At 34.1% G+C, this 13,335-nt stretch overlaps 1 protein-coding gene across 2 annotated transcripts in view; it reads right to left on the bottom strand.

Moving 5' to 3' along the window:
• Nucleotides 1-13,335, bottom strand: part of LOC116176514 (origin recognition complex subunit 5-like) — a 566,782-nt gene that overhangs the window by 333,481 nt on the left and 219,966 nt on the right. The gene's annotated exons all lie outside the window — the stretch shown is intronic.

The following is a 13,335-nucleotide window of genomic DNA, read 5'->3' as shown; positions in this document are numbered from 1 at the left end:
ATCATCAACGTACGTCTGTTGTAGCAAAACCTGCGCCGCCAACGGATAGGACTCTTTACCCTGATTTGCTAATTCTACCAATGTGCGAGTTGCTAGAAACGGACCGCAACTGCTTCCATAAGTGACTGTTTGTAATTCGAGATGACGCATTTGTGCTGATGGGTCATCCCTCCAAATAATATTTTGTAAAACTCTATCATCCGGATGAACCTGTACACACCTATACATTTTTTGAATATCACTTGTTAAAACATATTTAAAAGTTCGAAATCTAACAATAATGTCAAACAAATCCGGTTGAACGGGATTTCCCTTTAACAAAATGTCATTCAGACTTAAACCGGAAGTTGTTTTCATCGATCCATCGAATACTACCCGATATTTTGTAGTTGACTTATCCTCTCGAATTACGCAATGATGCGGAAAGTAGTATCTACGTTTTTCTAAAAGCCTAGCATCATTAGTAATATCCTTTGCATGACCTAGTTCCAAATATTCTTCAATAAAAGCCGTATATTCCTTTTTTAAATGTGGATCCCTCTGAAACCGTTTCTCTAACGACAAGAACCTTTGTGTAGCCATAGAAAGAGATTCACCCAACAATGAAGCCCTATAATTCTTCCGAATAGGCAACCTAACTTCAAATTTCCCTGAACCTAACCTTTTTGTGGTTTTGGAATAAATTTCTTCACACGTCTTATCCTGAGGGGACATGTGTCTTTTACCTGAAATCTCCTCTAATCTCCAAAATTGTGTGATCAATAAATCTAAGTCTGGACCTTGCGAAAATAAAGAGACCATCACGTTTGACCATATGCTTATTCTACCTGGACCACTCCCCCCTATAACCCAACCAAACAAGGTATTTTGGAGAACCGGAAACCCGTCACCTAATTTTAGAATCCCCTCAATAAGCACATTGAAGTAAATATCCGCTCCCAACAGTAAGTCTATTTCCCGTGGAACACCGAATTTTGCATCGGCCAACTCCAAACCGCTGGGTATGTTTAAAGAACCGATATCAACGAAAGCCTGAGGTAATGGACCAGTAATTTCTCTCGGCATAATAGCACACACTGTAGCAACCCTTTCCCTGGAATAACATTGGGACTCAATCTCAACCCTTACAACACTAGTGATCTTAACATCCCTTTTCGCAAAACCAGCAATGTGAATGTTTGCCAAATTCCTTGGCAACCCTAATTTTTCTGCCATATGAGACGTAATAACTGAACACATAGAGGCCGAATCCAAAAGTGCTCTACCCTGTATCCTGGAACCATCATGGCAAACCAAATTGACCATAGCTGTTGGTAATACAACCTGAGTCTCCGCCTTGGATACTAAACATGGAACCATTTTTTCAGCTGTAGTAGATAACATTACCGTCGATGTAGACTGTGGTAAATCTCTACCATTCCCTTGTGACCTATCATCAGTACCCTGGTTGTCTCTTTGCTGCCAATTAAACCTATTTAGACCTTGATTCACCCCATTACTTCCATCCCCCTTTCGTTGTTTCTCCTCATGTAACGAGGAATGATGCCTTCCCTTGCAAATTCTACAGCCATCCGATTTACAGCTGTTTGCCGTATGTTTATATCCCAAACAATTGTAGCAAAGCCGATTCTTTGTTACGAAGTCTCTTTTATGAGCTAAATCAAATGTTTGAAATCTGTTGCACCTGTGGATAGCATGCTTGTCTAAATTGCAACAAATGCATTTGAGTGTTGCATTTTCTGTTGCCCCTGTTAATGATAAATAACTAGCCTTGAATGATTTTTGTTTGTACTCTGGTTTAGTTAATGATTCCAGAGCGGAACACCGTTTGTCCAAAAAATCCATAAAAGTTGAAAAACTTGGCAATACCGTAGAATCACGCTCAAGCTTATAAGCTCGGTGTGTGTCAAAATCTAATTTTGATGCCATTATATACACCAAAATTAAGTCCCATGCCTCTACGGGAACCCCTAAAGCTGCAAGAGCATTGTAGTTTTGTTTAAGTCTTGTGATAAAATTCCTCAAAGATGGTGAATCACCCTTTAAAAGTTGTGCTTCCAGTAAATTTTGAATGTGGCAGTTTATTGTAACTAATTTATTATCATACCTTTTCTTTAAAATCTCTAGCGCAACATCATAATTTGACTCGGTAGTTTTTAGGTCCTTGATCACTAATAGTGGCTCATTCTTTAAAACTGACTTAAGATATATGAACTTCTGAACCTTATTTAAGTGCTTATCACAATTAATGAGAGAGTCAAATAACTCTATAAAAGAGTTATACTCTTCGTATTTGCCGGAAAAAGTTGGTATATTGATATTCGGAAGTTTGACCTTAGAAGAGGAACTTGCTGAAGGCCCTGAATTATCCGCGACATTACTTGACTCCCCACCACCTTGCTGTTCTGAATTTAATCGTTTAGAAATTGTAGTTTTAAGTTTGCTATGTAAAGATGTATATTGTAATTCTACTTCAACCCTATCACTCTCTTGGCTACCATCTATTTCCTCTAATTGATCCTGAATGTTCTCATATTCTTCGTACGCCTTAACTAACATAGTTTCCCTAATTACAAATTCATTACTGTCAATCAATAAATTGTCATCATTTGCCGTTACAAAATGTTCAATTCTAGTAATTTTCGCCTTAATTCTACCTCGCTTGTGGACCATAGTATCCCTATCTGCCATTTTGTTAAACTTATTGAAAACGTATAAATATTTCGTTGACAAGCCTTATTTTCCTACAAAATAGTCATTTCTCAAGCGTGAAACACAATCAACCTATGTTCCTAAACAATCAAATGCATGCGTACCTAATGTTAGCTTGGATTGAATATACAATAGCAAAAGTAACCTATTCCAAATTAAATTCTTATTGCGTGAAAAACGACTTAATTAGTTTGAAAAAGTCGCAAAGTGCCTAAATTAACTATAACTAATTTTATTAATGTCCGTTTGTGATAAAAAAAACTTCCTTTTCTATAATTAACTATTGGGTGTAAAATGTAATACAAACAGTTGCCTATACCTTCTTTGATCCCTTAAAGTACCGCCTATGGGTTTTGTCACATCTGTTTTCAACAAAGTATCAAATTACTGTGGGCATTCGTGTCAACCAAACTTTTACTATGTATTTTAATAATCAAACTAAACATCTACTTATAGTTAATCAATCCAATACTAATCCTAAAGCGTAAAAATAACCTTTCTAAATTGAAATAGTGCACCCTTTGTAACATTTCTTTCCTTACTTTTCTGTTTAAGCCTTCCCTTGGTATTAAGTTATGCTAACAAGTAACTTGAATACCAATATGTAATAGGTACCTATAACGTATGTGTAACGTGTAACAACATAAAAAGATCTGACCTTGTGTTTCTCGAAGATGCTGAAGCTTCACCGTTGTTCAACCCTTCTTGTAAAATATCCTTGAAACGATCTCTGTACAGTGCGTATCCTTGATGCTGTTGTGAATCGGTTTTGCCCTTGTGAAAAACCGTCCTTGCATAAGATGCTCAAGCTGCCACCAATCCACAATCCTTGCCTTAGTCCAATCCCGCGAAACCACTCGTACGAACTCTTTTGCTCTCGATCAATATGCCTCGATGTTGTCGATAAATCCGTCCAATCTTCAAATAATCCGGGTCGAAGACGACCAATGTTGAATCCAGCAAGCCCAGTTGGGGTAGATGTTGATTTGAAATAAGAACAAGTAGTGCTTTCACGGTTTCCTTTATTGTAGCACCTTACACTAATTCTTACACTAAATGGACTGTATTTACCAACTACGCTTACTGAACTAAACTTAAGCCTAGAAAACATTAATATATATCGTAAGATGGTTAGCTCGGTGGTTAGGGAGTCCTTTTCCCAAAATGGGCGGATATTGCCGCTCGTTAATCATGGCTCACTTCTATTCTCCGTGAGTCGAATTATGAGTTCGTCCTAACACTTTGGATATGTCAGAAAAACTGAAATTTGCCGATCTCGTTTTTATTTTTGTCTAATGTCATTTGAACAGATATAAAAAAATTAAAAACACTTTCGCATTGTCACTTTTTGAGCTCCACCAGACAGCGTCGAGAGATTTTGAATACAACGTTTCGTTTCGGAGGAATCATCAACTTTATTTTTTTATATGACCCGTAAAAAGTACACACTGTATTGAGTAGCATTTTTTATTACGAGTACATCGATGTACGGCACACAAAAAAAAACAAAATTGGGAAACTGTTGGTTTCAACAGGATAGTTGGGCGATAATACCTATCGAACAAATTTCCTGAAAAATGGAAAATATGTCCGACAGATATTCACGCACGATTAAGATGTGCGCAGGTGCACCATCTTGTTGAAATCAACTTTTGTTTTTTTGTCCCCCTTATATCGTTGAATTCGTAATAAATATGCTACTCAATACAGTGTGTCCTTTTTTTACAGGCCATATAAAAAATAAAGGTGAAGGAACTATAGACTTGGAACCTATAAAATTTTAATTCTGATTTGGATCGCGAGCAAGCAGATTTTTATTTATTATCACAAGAGTTTGTTAATCACAAGTTTTATAAAATGTTTCTGATTTATTAACGCACAAGTAACAGTTTTACACTTGATTGTTGATTATTGTTTTTAGCGGATTTTCCAACGAAATTTTAACCATAGATGGTTCTAGTAAAGAAAAACGTATCATATGTAGTAAATATCGAACTACAATGTCATTTGCAAAGGCAAACACAACAAATCTACCTAGCAACTATAATTCAAACATTCAAAATTCAAAAATTATAACAGTTTGTTGAAGCGTGTTTTTGAAATATTACCATACTTGGTATCAACCTGATTTACGTACCAATTTGGCTAGAGGTGGAGGTTCAGAAGTAAATTACTTAAATAATTGCAAAGGGTAGTGTAGATAAACTAATTTTTATGGTTATTTGCTTTTGCATTGCATAAATTACGTCAATATCCTATTTTATACCTACTATAGATTTGTCACGTGAACTCAACGTTACATTATAGTCCAGGGAATAGAGGGTTTTAACTTGCAAAATGAGAAGTAGTTCCGATTTATTTTGCATGTCATAGACAGTCATCTGGTGGTTAAGAATCTAAGTTTTCGACCTCCCACTCCTTGTGCTTCCCCCCGTACCACCCCCAAAACCCCTGAAATTTGGTTGGTTTCTTAGTTTTTCAATCATATCTTTTTAATGGTTCACTTTAGAAAAAAATATCGTTTTTAATAAACATTTCACAAAAAAGTAGTGTATATAAAAGTTGTGTAGAATTTTATAGTCCACAATTTCTGATAACAATATTTTTTTGTAAAGTAAACCTATAAAAAGATATGATTGAAAAACTAAAAAACCAACCAAATTTCTTTGGTTTTAAGGGTGGTACGCTTCCCCCGTACCATCCTTAAAACCAAAGGGGTGGGAGGTCGAAAACTTAGATTCTTAACCACCAGATATTCTTGTATGACATGCAAAAAAATTGGAACTTCTCGTTTTGCAGGATATGGTCCATTTTCAGTCTCTATTTCCCGGACTATTATGGTTCTCCAAATAACCATGGGTGGCCTTCCAGTACTTAACACAAATAGTTTCAACCACGACCACCGACCTAAGTTATCAAACTATGAGCCACAAGAGCCTGGCATTTTTTGAGGGGAGGGTAAAAGTATAGCCCTCTAAGTTATTCTTACTAATTAGGGTACAATATTTACACAAATCCTATACAAATATATTCTAAAATTCTAGATTTACTTAAATTTATCTCAACGTATTGCCCTCTATATTTGCAAATAAAATGAGGTCCAATGCAAACTCAAACCCGCTTTGATAGCGTAGCTCATTGAAATACGGGGATTTATTTTTTCTCAAGGAGCCCAACGCAAACAATTTGTCCATCATACAAACGCAACAAATACGGTTATCTATAACACCTTTTTGACTTTGTTAGATAAATGTGCATAAGTGAAATTTGTAGCTGCATTGCATTGCGCAAATCGATTTTACCTGTGCGAAATAACAATTTTCTGTTAAAACCTACCGAGCTTGAATGGAATTTGAAGTCTAATGCAGAAATGCAGAAGCTACCAATTAAAACAAAAGCGATGATAATGCCGGAGCGAGGCGGCTCATTTTTTGCCCTTAATCAGATTCAAATTTCCTCAATGCCGCTGTAAATTAGAAAAGCGGTTTGGGTCTGTACAAAATTAAAGTCAAAATACCGAGTTGGGAAATTAGAGATGAGAATTTTTGTTCGGGAAGTGCTACGTTCCTTGGGTAATCTAATTAACCGATATTTGTATTTTGTAAACGAAGACCCGATTAAAGCGCCTACGTCAAAGTGGCAAATTTGGCATGATTTATGTTTCGGTGAACAATTATTATTTTTAATTACCGAAGTTTTCAAGAAGTCTCTGTGCTTCCCTTATAGGATTATGATTCCCTTTAGTTTTATAAACTCGCGTCTGATGGATAAGAATCACTTCCGCAAGATATAAAAATAAACATAATAAGTTGACAAGTCATTATATTTATTGAAGTAACTCAATGGACCTTGAAATCTTAAAATATCCTCAATTGTGACCTCTTTTTATTGAGTTATGTTTATGTTTTCGCATGAGTAATTTTAGAACTAATTGTAAAATATGGGTCCTTCGTGTGCATTTCCCCGGTGTTAACAAATCTTTGAACACGGAAATTGTTCAGGTTTACTAGTTTTTAGAGGTGCTTAACAGACGTTTAACATATTTTATTACAAGCCTCAGTCGTAAATCGAGTGAAATACATTTCCCGTTCTCTCATTTTAATGGAGTTTTCCTCTTTACCAATTTTAATTGGAAAATTTAGAATTTGTAATTCAATGGGATACAGTTCGCAGTTTAGAATGTTTGTATTTATAGCACAGTATACAAGGGTAAAAGGAACTCTGGCTTATTTTATGACTAAGTTTATATAAAAATAGGTCCGCAAGCGATTCGTTACCGATCTACAGGGTGTTATAATTTCATCGTAAATTAAACCTTTAATTTATAAACATACCTATGCAAATATTTAAAACGCGAACTATCAAAACTAATAAAAACAAGAAATTGTCCAAATGAAGCCAAGGCCTAATATTGTAAGAACGGTATTTTAGTAGTAATCTTAACGGGACGCAGACACACCCCTGATCGTAAAATGTGGCGTAATACTAAACAGGTTATGAATGGACGATTCATTCTACACAGATGATGGATGCATTGGACTTGGGCGTTTTGAAGGGCAGTTAAGTTCCGTACGCGCCCTGGTATTAGTATGAGTTTGGCATAATAGCCCTGGAATGTGAGTGATTCTCAGGTGTCGATGGTCAGTAACTAGTTGTGCGAGCCATCATGCTGGCCATGCTATTGTTGAACTACTATTATGTAACCCCTCGAAGATATTTTGGGAACAGTCCTGAAACGATTCTTTTGTAATCTGATTCAGCCCCTTCGTCACAGACACCAAAAATAATGACGGGACATCCTGTATGTGAGAATATTTCAATTTGTTAAGGGCAAATCCGGTGGGTTATTTACGAATAAGCACATCCATAGCAAAGATTATTGCGACAATGGTTACCGTGGATTTTAAGCTACGCTTAAGCTAAGCTCGGCTTAACTTTTTCGAAGCAAATGGCCATTACAGAATTAAAAGGCGTTTACTGAATCTTGGAATTTGAAAGGTATTTGAAATGATAGGTAAGTACTTAATATGGTAGTACGCACATAGGAGCGGTCGATAGTCGTTCTATTTTAGGTATGTGTTTATAAAGGCTATATAATAATGGGGTATAAATTAAGTGGCGCGAGTATGTAAAAGTTTGGATGGATATCTAAATCCTACCAACACATTGCTTTTGAAAGTGGAAAAGTAATAAACACGTGCTAAAGTTTTAGTTGTGAATACCCCTATTCAATCTTTGTCAGTTTACACTACACAATCGTTTTGGTGGGTGTAATTTGTAAGCGGATCACTAAAATAGCGTTAAAATAAATAGAAAGGTCCGTTACTCTTTTATTTTCTTGAAAACGGATGGTTACCACCACAACATGCGGTACTGCAAAGGTAATTGGGAAAGGAAATTTAAATATTATCGCTCATGGGGTTACTATACAGATTTCCAAACTTTTTTGAAGCATCGCCCTGTGATATTTGCAGGGGTTTGGTTTAATTAAGATCACGAAAACTTCATATTTATTTTATTAGGAATTGAATAAATTCCGTAGACAGTAATTACTGGTACATGCTTACTCGATCTTGATTACAAATCTACTGTTAGTAATATTAACCTACTAGTGACACACCGAAAGTGGAATAATGCTTACTGCTATAATAAGCGTTTTCGCAAGAAAGTTAATGCATTAATTTAAATCAGTTCAATGCAATGATTATGAATCAACAATTATTTGAACTCAAAGTTTTGAAACCTTATGCACGTGTATCCTAATTTCGGCAATCACTAATTATTACATTACATCTCCCTCGGAAACTTAAAAAAAATATATATTGTTGGAGGTCAATGTATATTTTTTTTTCCATCACTAAAATTAAATACTTACTATGCTAATATGCTATAATTTACAATAATGAAATTGTTTTAGCAACTTACATTATAACTTAACTCTATTTTTATGTACCTCTTGCAATTTACGATCTACTCTAATGATAATATTTGGTTGCTTAACTTCTACTATTTCAAACGGACCTTTAAATAATGGATCCATTTTATGATTACATTCGTTTTTTAACAAAATCTTATCTCCTACCTTATAATCTGTAACTACACTTTTCAAATCATAGTAATTTTTTCGTCTGTACTTTGAATTTAACAAATTTTGTCTAGCATCTTGACATGCTTGTTGTAAACGGTATTTTAATTGAATTGGATAACTATCAAAATTATACATTGGATCAGTTTTTGTTGTTATATTTGAAGGAATTTTGCAAGTTTTACCAAAAACTAATTCGAAAGGCGTGTAACGCGTTTCAGTATGAACCGAATTGTTGTACGCAAAACACCAAAATGATACCCATGTACTCCATGCATCTGGGTGATTAGCAATCTGCATTCTGAGATATGAACCTAAGTTTTTATGAGAATTTTCCAAAGAGCCTAAAGTTTGGTGGTGGTATGCTGTTGAATTTAGTTTTTTTTATCTTTAAAATTTTGCAAACCTCTGTCAATGTTGAGTTTAAAAATTCTGTACCTTTATCTGTAACTATTTCATCTGGAACACCATACCTTAATATAAAGTTTTGTACAAAAGCTTCGGCTACGGTATTAGCTTCTTTATTGATTAAAGGGTATGCTTCTACGAATTTACTTAACTCACATTGTAACGTAAGGATATACTTATGGTTTTTTTCATCTGGTTCTAATGGACCTATCAGATCTAAATAAACTTTTTGATATGCGGAAGTAGCTGTGGTTGTTATTTCCATCGGTTCAATCTTAGCGTTTGAATGTTTATACCTTTGATAGTCATCACATTTTCTAATAAAATTTTGTACATCTTTCTGTAATCCATTCCAAAAATAATACCTTTTTATATTGTTATATGTTCTGTTGATTCCAGCATGCCCTCCTGTAGGTAACATGTGAAAATCATTAATAATTAACTGTTGTGTATCTTTGTCGGTTATATGTTCAATATCTTTTAATATACTAATTTTTAAATTTCTGGTTTTCAATTGTTTTCCAATTTTAATTATTTCATTTAGGAAGTTCTTATTTATACAAAACCTATTTGGGTAGAACGCGTTCTGATTCTTTTTTATTACGATTAATTCCGGAATATTATTTTGTTTACATATATATTCTAGGTCTCTCAACGACTCACTTAATGACGACGTTGATCGAGAATCCTGTATACAATAATAAATTAGTTGCAACTCCTTATCATAAATATATTCTCCTATGTGCACATCATACTTTTTATTCTTCAAAATTTTGGAAAACTCTTCTTGTGAAATTGGTCTTAATTCAGTAGCTTTAATTGGTTTCTTTAGCAACTCTACCACGCCAGGGTGATCAGTCCTATCATGAAGAATTACGTTATTTTTGTCTAGATTTTGTGATATTGAACGTGTTATAACAAGAACTGTTTCTTCAATTCTCGAATTCATAGCTTTTAATTCATCTGAAGTGATTTCAATACGAGACAAAGCGTCTGCAGTTACGTTTTGTTTTCCCTGTATATATTTAATTGAAAAATCATATTCGTCTAAAATTAAACGAAATTTAGTTAGTCGACTAGATTTGTTGTTCATGCCAAATAAATAAATTAATGGTCGATGATCGGTAAAAATTTCAAATTTACGACCGTATAGATAAGGACGAAAATGTTTTACAGCCCACACAATAGCCAAAAGTTCCTTTTCTATCGTACAATAATTTTTTTCTGCTTGATTTAATGTTCTGCTTGCAAATGCGACTGGTTTATCATCACCATTGCATAAAACTGCTCCCAACGCAATTCCTGATGCGTCAGTTTTTAAAATAAAATGATTGTCTTCTGAAAAATTTGGATATTGTAACACGGGTGGTTTTATTAAAGAATTTTTTAATTTATCGAAACTAGACTGACATTCCGCCGTCCAACTAAATGGAACATTTTTTTTTAACAAATAATTTAGCGGTGCTGCGATATCTGCAAAATTTTTAATGTACCTACGGTAATAATTTGCTAATGCTACAAATCGTCTGGCGCCGTCGGCGTCCTTGGGTAATGGATATTCTTTAACAGCTTTGACTTTTGCTGGATCAGGTAAAATACCGTCGGGTGTTATTATATGACCTAAATAAAATAACTCTTTCTTTAGAAATTCACATTTGTATGGGTTTAATTTTAAATTTACTTCCCTTAACCGCTGCAGTACTTTTGTTAGATTTTTATTGTGATTGATTAAATTATTACCAAAAACTATTAAATCATCTAGGTATACGAAACATTTATCATACGTTAATCCAGACATTGCAATAGTCATGACACGAGAAAATGAACTAGGGCTAATTTTTAATCCCATTGGAAGCCTTTTCATTTGGTATTGACCTCTATCAGTAGTAAATGCAGTATATTTTCGACTTTTTTCTTCTAATTCAACCTGGTAATATCCTTGAAAAAGATCTAAATGAGTAAAGTACATTGCTCCGGATAAGGAATCTAAGATTTCACAAATATTTGGCAAAGGAAATTTATCGTCTTCAATTTGTTTATTTAACTGCCTATAATCAATAACGACTCTCCATTTTTTTTTTCCTTCTTGCTCTGACTTTTTCGGAACTAGTAAAAGAGGAGAAGACCATGGTGATTTAGTGTCTTCTATAATGTCATTATCTAACATTGTTTGAATTTGACTATGTATTTCTTCCTTTTGAGATTGCGGAAGTCTATAAGGTTTAATATACACGGGTGTAGTTGACGGTTTTAATTGAATACTTTCCTGATATACGTTTGTAACGGTAAGTGGGTCATCTTCAAGTTGAAATAAGTCAGCATATTTTGAACAAACTCTTTGTAATGAAAATTTCTCGTCTTTCGTTAAATGTTCGGTCTTAATTAATTCTAATACTTTATCTACTCTATTTACTGATATTTCATCATTTTCCTTAAATCTGCATACTGTATAATTACTTAAGTTATCTATACTAGGAGTAAAATTGTTTAAGTTTATAGTTTCCTCACGAGTGTTAAGAATTTTGACAGGTATTTTTCCGTCTATTGGACGAACTAAAGTTCTAGCAACAAATACTCCTTCACAAATTTCATTCGCTAAAACTACCAAGTCGTCATTTGTACTTACATTAAAATATTTAGTATATTCGCATCTGGGCGGTAATATTGTAAAGTGATTATGATTGGTTTCTATTGGCAACATAACTGTTTCTGCATTTATGTTTAAAAAAAGTGCAAATTTTTCATAGTCGATTACTGTTAGGTATTTCTGTAAAAAATCTGAACCAATCATTCCGTGTATGTCAGCATCTACTTGATTCATAACAGTGAACTCGTGCTGTATGCATACGTCGGCTATCTGTAATGCGATATTTGCTGTTCCTAGTGCTTTTACTAACCCAGTTATACCTTTAATTGTAACACAGTTTGAAGTATTTATTTTACTTTTGTCGACAAATTTATCAAAAATTATACTGATGGTTGCACCAGTGTCTATTAAAAATTTATACTCTTCCCCTTCGTGACCCATTCGTACAAAATTTAACCCGTTAGCATTTAATATTAACTCAATTTTTTCTTTTGTTGTCTTAATGGGCACGAAAAAACTGCTGTGTAGAATGAGGTTCCTCTTCCGTATTTTCGTTCTTAGCTGTATATACTCGCGGCCTATTGTACTGTACTTGTTTACTGCTAAAATTATTTTGCCTATTGTAATTATTTCTGCCCCTATGACCAAAATTTCTTCCTCGAATACTATTGCCTCTAAATTGATAATTCTGATTGCTGTGGTTATTACCAACACCTCTATATTGATTACCCCTAACATAATTATTATTGTGTTGATACGTATTATGCCCCCTAGATCTAAAATTATTAGTAAACCTTACACGATATACTTCCTCTGACCTACAATTATTTGATCCTTCATCCATAGCTCCCTTTATGGCGTCTGCTAATTTAGAATAATCCCTAGCTTTTATAATAGTTCTTAACTCAGGGTCTTTTAGGCCATTGGCAAAAGTGTGAATCGCAATTTTTTCATTTGCTTTCTGTAAAATTGGAAATAATTGATTGTTACCGTCAGCTTGGGCAATTGTTAATTTAGTTAATAAATTCTCTATTTGTTTCCCAAAATCGTCAATTGTTTGAGTTTTTTTTGTTTTGCCTTATGCAATTCGGCAGATACGGCAGCCGTAGATATTTTTGGTAAAAAATGATCTTGTAAATCCTTTATTAACTGGTCACACTGTTCATACTTAGTTTGTAACCTAATTTTTGCGTTTTCAGTTAATCTAGTTTTTAAAACATATGTTATTAATAATTTTTTTCCCTCTTCGTCTAACAACCCATTGTATAATTCAATAGCATCCACTAACCTTTTGGTCGTTTCTTCCGAACCATCCATTAATGGCAACAAACTTCCCGCGGTCTTTCAATTAAATTTTTCTCCCATTGTTATACTGCTAGTACTGGACGTTAGTGGTAGTATATTTAACTTTGAAACCTGTATATCCGTTTCTGAATGGGTGCCTATCTAACTTACATTCTTTTATTCTATCATCTAATATTTGGTTAATTAATTCAAAATATTTTAAAATAGCTTCAACATACTGTTTTACTTGTTTCCTTAT

Source organism: Photinus pyralis, unplaced genomic scaffold (genome assembly GCF_008802855.1).
Source record: "Photinus pyralis isolate 1611_PpyrPB1 unplaced genomic scaffold, Ppyr1.3 Ppyr1.4_LG7, whole genome shotgun sequence".
In the NCBI taxonomy this organism is placed as follows: domain Eukaryota; kingdom Metazoa; phylum Arthropoda; class Insecta; order Coleoptera; family Lampyridae; genus Photinus; species Photinus pyralis.
The sequence above is the reverse complement of the archived record's forward strand: the minus strand, read 5'-3'. Positions and strand labels throughout refer to the sequence as shown.